This window comes from Salmo salar, chromosome 06 (genome assembly GCF_965601325.2).
Source record: "Salmo salar chromosome 06, fSalSal1, whole genome shotgun sequence".
NCBI classification, from domain to species: Eukaryota; Metazoa; Chordata; class Actinopteri; order Salmoniformes; family Salmonidae; genus Salmo; species Salmo salar.
The window spans coordinates 6,050,001-6,058,482 of record NC_138296.1 but is presented as its reverse complement, the minus strand read 5'-3'; positions in this window follow the sequence as shown (position 1 = coordinate 6,058,482).

Below are 8,482 nucleotides of genomic sequence, written 5' to 3'. Positions count from 1 at the left end.
AGGCCAAAAAATGGAAGAAAATTGCAGATCCTTAACTAGGCAAGTTAGTTAAGAACAAATTCTTATTTACAATGACAGCCTACACCTGCCAAACCCTAACGACACTGGGCCAATTGTACGCCGCCCTATGGGATTCCCAATCACATCCAGTTGTGATACAGCCTGGAATCGAACCAGGGTGTCTGTAGTGACACCTGTAGTTATTTTATGTTTGCTCCCTGTTGAATGTTGGGTAGCCTACCTGTTTAATGTAGTTATGTAATGTTGGGTACTCTACCTGTTTAATGTAGTTAAGTAATGTTGGGTAGCCTACCTGTTAAATGTAGTTATGTAATGTTGGGTAGTCTACCTGTTTAATGTAGTTATGTAATGTTGGGTACTCTACCTGTTTAATGTAGTTAAGTAATGTTGGGTAGTCTACCTGTTAAATGTAGTTATGTAATGTTGGGTAGTCTACCTGTTAAATGTAGTTAAGTAATGTTGGGTAGCCTACCTGTTTAATGTAGTTAAGTAATGTTGGGTAGCCTACCTGTTTAATGTAGTTAGGTAATGTTGGGTAGCCTACCTGTTAAATGTAGTTATGTAATGTTGGGTAGTCTACCTGTTTAATGTAGTTAAGTAATGTTGGGTAGTCTACCTGTTAAATGTAGTTAAGTAATGTTGGGTAGCCTACCTGTTAAACGTAGGTATGTAATGTTGGGTAGTCTACCTGTTTAATGTAGTTAAGTAATGTTGGGTAGCCTACCTGTTTAATGTAGTTAAGTAATGTTGGGTAGTCTACCTGTTTAATGTAGTTAAGTAATGTTGGGTAGCCTACCTGTTTAATGTAGTTAAGTAATGTTGGGTAGCCTACCTGTTAAATGTAGTTTTTGTAATGTTGGGTAGTCTACCTGTTAAATGTAGTTAAGTAATGTTGGGTAGCCTACCTGTTTAATGTAGTTAAGTAATGTTGGGTAGTCTACCTGTTTAATGTAGTTATGTAATGTTTGCTACCTGTTGAAGCTATGAGTGGGCGTCGGCTCGTGCCAGTAGGCCTCCCAATGTATAGACGAGTCCAATGTGAATTCATTAAACGAAGTTCTTTTGGGAACCGTTTCTTTTGTGTGTGATTATGCCTGTTGTCTATTATTATACGTTGTAATGAAAGATGTGGGGATGTTGGTTTTTACACTGATGGCCAGTTAGGTAATTAATTGTGATTTGGACAGTGGTATGTCCCATGGAAGGGCTGAGGGAGTACAGTGAGGGAAAAAAGTATTTGATCCCCTGCTGATTATGTACGTTTGCCCACTGACAAAGAAATGATCAGTCTATCATTTTAATGGTAGGTTTATTTGGACAGTGAGAGACAGAATAACAACAAAAATATCCAAGAAAAACGCATGTCAAAAATGTTATAAAATGATTTGCAGGGGGGTAGTGGAGGGTAAACACACTGACTCTAACAGTACACACCAGTAGTGGAGGGTAAACACACTGACTCTAACAGTACACACCAGTAGTGTAGTGGAGGGTAAACACACTGACTCTAACAGTACACACCAGTAGTGTAGTGGAGGGTAAACACACTGACTCTAACAGTACACACCAGCAGTGGAGGGTAAACACACTGACTCTAACAGTACACACCAGTGGTGTAGTGGAGGGTAAACACACTGACTCTAACAGTACACACCAGTAGTGGAGGGTTAACACACTGACTCTAACAGTACACACCAGTAGTGTAGTGGAGGGTAAACACACTGACTCTAACAGTACACACCAGTAGTGTAGGGTAAACACACTGACTCTAACAGTACACACCAGTAGTGGAGGGTAAACACACTGACTCTAACAGTACACACCAGTAGTGTAGTGGAGGGTAAACACACTGACTCTAACAGTACACACCAGTAGTGTAGTGGAGGGTAAACACACTGACTCTAACAGTACACACCAGCAAGTGGAGGGTAAACACACTGACTCTAACAGTACACACCAGTGGTGTAGTGGAGGGTAAACACACTGACTCTAACAGTACACACCAGTAGTGGAGGGTTAACACACTGACTCTAACAGTACACACCAGTAGTGTAGTGGAGGGTAAACACACTGACTCTAACAGTACACACCAGTAGTGTAGGGTAAACACACTGACTCTAACAGTACACACCAGTAGTGGTGTAGTGGAGGGTAAACACACTGACTCTAACAGTACACACCAGTAGTGTAGTGGAGGGTAAACACACTGACTCTAACAGTACACACCAGTAGTGTAGGGTAAACACACTGACTCTAACAGTACACACCAGTAGTGGTGTAGTGGAGGGTAAACACACTGACTCTAACAGTACACACCAGCAGTGGAGGGTAAACACATTGACTCTAACAGTACACACCAGCAGTGTAGTGGAGGGTAAACACACTGACTCTAACAGTACACACCAGTGGTGTAGTGGAGGGTAAACACACTGACTCTAACAGTACACACCAGTGGTGTAGTGGAGGGTAAACACACTGACTCTAACAGTACACACCAGCAGTGTAGTGGAGGGTAAACACACTGACTCTAACAGTACACACCAGTAGTGTAGTGGAGGGTAAACACACTGACTCTAACAGTACACACCAGTAGTGGAGGGTTAACACTGACTCTAACAGTACACACCAGTGGTGTAGTGGAGGGTAAACACACTGACTCTAACAGTACACACCAGTAGTGGAGGGTTAACACACTGACTCTAACAGTACACACCAGTGGTGTAGTGGAGGGTAAACACACTGACTCTAACAGTACACACCAGCAGTGTAGTGGAGGGTAAACACACTGACTCTAACAGTACACACCAGTAGTGGAGGGTAAACACACTGACTCTAACAGTACACACCAGTAGTGGAGGGTAAACACACTGACTCTAACAGTACACACCAGTAGTGGAGGGTAAACACACTGACTCTAACAGTACACACCAGTAGTGGAGGGTAAACACACTGACTCTAACAGTACACACCCAGTAGTGGAGGGTAAACACACTGACTCTAACAGTACACACCAGTGGTGTAGTGGAGGGTAAACACACTGACTCTAACAGTACACACCAGCAGTGGAGGGTAAACACACTGACTCTAACAGTACACACCAGTGGTGTAGTGGAGGGTAAACACACTGACTCTAACAGTACACACCAGTAGTGGAGGGTAAACACACTGACTCTAACAGTACACACCAGTGGTGTAGTGGAGGGTAAACACACTGACTCTAACAGTACACACCAGTAGTGGAGGGTTAACACTGACTCTAACAGTACACACCAGTAGTGGAGGGTTAACACTGACTCTAACAGTACACACCAGTAGTGGAGGGTAAACACACTGACTCTAACAGTACACACCAGCAGTGTAGTGGATGGTAAACACACTGACTCTAACAGTACACACCAGTAGTGTAGTGGAGGGTAAACACCACTGACTCTAACAGTACACACCAGTAGTGTAGGGTAAACACACTGACTCTAACAGTACACACCAGTAGTGGTGTAGTGGAGGGTAAACACACTGACTCTAACAGTACACACCAGTAGTGTAGTGGAGGGTAAACACACTGACTCTAACAGTACACACCAGTAGGTGTAGGGTAAACACACTGACTCTAACAGTACACACCAGTAGTGGTGTAGTGGAGGGTAAACACACTGACTCTAACAGTACACACCAGCAGTGGAGGGTAAAACACATTGACTCTAACAGTACACACCAGCAGTGTAGTGGAGGGTAAACACACTGACTCTAACAGTACAACACCAGTGGTGTAGTGGAGGGTAAACACACTGACTCTAACAGTACACACCAGTGGTGTAAGTGGAGGGTAAACACAACTGACTCTAACAGTACACACCAGCAGTGTAGTGGAGGGTAAACACACTGACTCTAACAGTACACACCAGTAGTGTAGTGGAGGGTAAACACACTGACTCTAACAGTACACACCAGTAGTGGAGGGTTAACACTGACTCTAACAGTACACACCAGTGGTGTAGTGGAGGGTAAACACACTGACTCTAACAGTACACACCAGTAGTGGAGGGTTAACACACTGACTCTAACAGTACACACCAGTGGTGTAGTGGAGGGTAAACACACTGACTCTAACAGTACACACCAGCAGTGTAGTGGAGGGTAAACACACTGACTCTAACAGTACACACCAGTAGTGGAGGGTAAACACACTGACTCTAACAGTACACACCAGTAGTGGAGGGTAAACACACTGACTCTAACAGTACACAACCAGTAGTGGAGGGTAAACACACTGACTCTAACAGTACACACCAGTAGTGGAGGGTAAACACACTGACTCTAACAGTACACACCAGTAGTGGAGGGTAAACACACTGACTCTAAACAGTACACACCAGTGGTGTAGTGGAGGGTAAACACACTGACTCTAACAGTACACACCAGCAGTGGAGGGTAAACACACTGACTCTAACAGTACACACCAGTGGTGTAGTGGAGGGTAAACACACTGACTCTAAACAGTACACACCAGTAGTGGAGGGTAAACACACTGACTCTAACAGTACACACCAGTGGTGTAGTGGAGGGTAAACACACTGACTCTAACAGTACACACCAGTAGTGGAGGGTTAACACTGACTCTAACAGTACACACCAGTAGTGGAGGGTTAACACTGACTCTAACAGTACACACCAGTAGTGGAGGGTAAACACACTGACTCTAACAGTACACACCAGCAGTGTAGTGGATGGTAAACACACTGACTCTAACAGTACACACCAGCAGTGTAGTGGATGGTAAACACAAGTAAACGTGACAGGGGCTCAGAGTTTACCCACCAATTGTTTTTACCAGTACATCACTGACACACACGTGTAACCTTTGAACTCTGTGATTTGTGTGTGTGTGTGTGTGTGTGTGTGTGTGTGTGTGTGTGTGTGTGTGTGTGTGTGTGTGTGTGTGTGTACAGATTCTCTGTCCATCTCCAGTCTGTCGTCCTCTTCTACTTTGTCATCTTTCTCATCAGTCCCTTTTTCTCATCTATCTCCATATCCACAAGGTGTTCTCATGTCTTCCAACGATTCCCTCTCTCCCTTCCTCTCTCTCTCTGTTTCTCTCTGTTTCCCTTCCTTCCTTCCTTCCTTCCTTCCTTCCTTCCTTCCTCCTTCCTTCCTTCCTTCCTTCCTTCCTTCCTTCCTTCCTCCTTCCTTCCTTCCTTCCTTCCTTCCTTCCTTCCTTCCTTCCTTCCTTCCTTCCTTCTTTCCTTCCTTCCTTCCTTCCTTCCTTCCTTCCCTCTCTCTCCCTTCCTCTCCTTCCTCTCTCTCCCTTCCTCTCTCTCTCTCTTGTTCTCTCTCTGCCTCTCTCTCTCTCTTGTTATCTCTCTGTTTCTCTGTTTCTCTCTCGTTCTCCCTGATGTTGTCTTTATTAGCGATGGGTGTACCCATGGCGACAGCAAAAGGAGCAGCGTACCCTCCCTCTCTTTCCCTCCTTTCATCTCTTCCTCCTTCTCTCCATCCCTCCATCCCTTCCCCCAGGTCAGGATGACACATGCTGTGGTCAGACACAGGCGGAGAAAGGGAGGGAGGGAGGGAGGGAGGGAGGGAAGGAGGGAGGGAGGGGAGGGAGGCAGGGAGTGAAAGTGGAAGGGAGGGAGGGAGGGAGGGAGGGAGGGAGGGAGGGAGGGAGGGAGGGAGGGAGGGGAGGGAATAAACGGACAAACATCTAAAACTACCGCGCTCATAGACACACGTACAAAAACACAGAAAAAACATGCACAGAGGGTGAAAATGAAATGGCCCTTTCCATCGTACAGGAACAGCAGATAACCAAACATGTCTACTCATTTAAAAACACACACCTTGAGCACTCAGTCTGCACACAGGACTATCAATGCATTAGAATATATATCTTTTTTGGTCACTATAAATCTGTATTTTTAAACACTCAAATAATAAACAACATTAGGTTATATAGCCATATCTCTATTACATTAGGTTATATAGTCATATCTCTATTACATTAGGTTATATAGTCATATCTCTATTACATTAGGTTATATAGTCATATCTCTATTACATTAGGTTATATAGTCATATCTCTATTACATTAGGTTATATAGTCATATCTCTATTACATTAGGTTATATAGCCATATCTCTATTACATTAGGTTATATAGCCATATCTATGTAACCTTATATAGTATAGGTTATATAGTCATATCTCTATTACATTAGGTTATATAGTCATATCTCTATTACATTAGGTTATATAGCCATATCTATGTAACCTTATATAGTATAGGTTATATAGTCATATCTCTATAACAGTAGGTTATGTAGTCAAATATTTACAACATTATATAGTACAGGTTATACAGTCATATCTCAATAATATTATATAGTATAGGTTATGTAGTCATATCTCTATAACATTATATAGTATAGGTTATATACTCATATCTCTATAGCATATATAAATTATAGATAATATGGTCAAGTCAATATAATATTACATAGAATAGGTTATATATTCATATCTCTATAACATTATATAGATTAGGTTATATTGTCATATCTCTATAACATTATATAGATTAGGTTATATAGTCATATCTCTATAAAATTAGGTTATATAGTCATATTTCCATAACATTATATAGTTTAGGTTTTACAGTCATACCTCTATAACGTAATGTAGTATAGGTTATATAGTCATATCTCTACATTATTAGGTTATATAGTCATGTCTCCCTAGCACTATATGGAATAGGTTATATAGTCATATCTCTTTAACATAATATAGTTTAGGTATTAGAGTCATATATCTATAAAATTAGGTTATATAGTCATATTCCTATTACAGTAGGTTATATAGTCATATCTCCATAACATTATATAGTTTAGGTTATATAGTCATATCTCTACAACACTATATTGTATAGGTAGTACTTTCATTTCTCAATAACATTATATAGCATAGGTCATGTAGACATATCTCTATGGCATTATAAATAATAGATTATATAGTCATGTCTCTATAACATTATATAGAATAGGTTATATAGTCATATCTCTATAACATTATATAGAATAGGTTTGTATAGTCCATATCTCTATAGCATTAATATAGAATAGGTTACATAGTAATTTCTCTATAACATTAGGTTATACAGTCATGTCTCTATAGCATTATATAGAATAGGTTATCTAGTCATATCTCTATAACATTATATGGCATAGGGCATAGGTTATGCAGTAAAGTCGCTATAACATTTTATAGTATAGGTTATACAGTCATATGTCTATAACTTTATATGCTATAGGTTATTCTTTCATATCCCTATAACAGTAGGTTATGTAGTCATATCTCTATAACATTGTAATGCAAAGGTTAGGTAGTCAAATCTCTATAACATTATATGGTATAGGTTATATAGTCATATATAGAGATTCATCTTATAGAGATATGACTATATAACCTATACTATTTAATGTTATAGAGATATGACTATATTACCTATACTATATAATGTTTTAAATATTTGACTATATTACCTATACTATATAATGTTAATGAGATATGATTATAAAACTGACCATCCTACCGATCCTGGACTTCGGCGATGTCATTTACAAAATAGCCTCCAATACCCTACTCAATAAACTGGATTCAGTCTATCCCAGTGCCATCCGTTTTGTCACCAAAGCCCCATATACTACCCACCACTGCGACCTGTACGCTCTCGTTGGTTGGCCCTTGCTTCATACTCGTCGCCAAACCCATTGGCTCCAGGTCATCTACAAGACCCTGCTAGGTAAAGCCCCGCCTTATCTCAGCTCACTGGTCACCATAGCAGCACCCACCTGTAGCACGCGCTCCAGCAGGTATATCTCTCTGGTCACCCCTAAAACCAATTCCTCCTTTGGCCGTCTCTCCTTCCAGTTCTCTGCTGCCAATGACTGGAACGAACTACAAAAATCTCTGAAACTGGAAACACTTATCTCCCTCACTAGCTTTAAGCACCAGCTGTCAGAGCAGCTCCCAGATCACTGCACCTGTACATAGCCCATCTATAATTTAGCCCAAACTACTACCTCTTCCCCTACTGTATTTATTTATTTTATTTATTTTGCTCCTTTGCACCATATTATTTATATTTTATCTCTGAACTTTCTTCAAACTACAAATCTACCATTCCAGTGTTTTTCTTGCTATACTTTATTTACTTTGCCACCATGGCATTTTTTTGCCTTTACCTCCCTTATCTCACATCATTTGCTCACATTGTATATAGTCTTATTTTTGTCTACTGTATCATTGATTGTATGTTGTTTTACTCCATGTGTAACTCTGTGTTTTTGTATGTTGTCGAACTGCTTTGCTTTATCTTGGCCAGGTCGCAATTGTAAATGAGAACTTGTTCTCAACTTGCCTACCTGGTTAAATAAAGCTGAAATAAAAAAATAAAAAAATAAAAATATAAC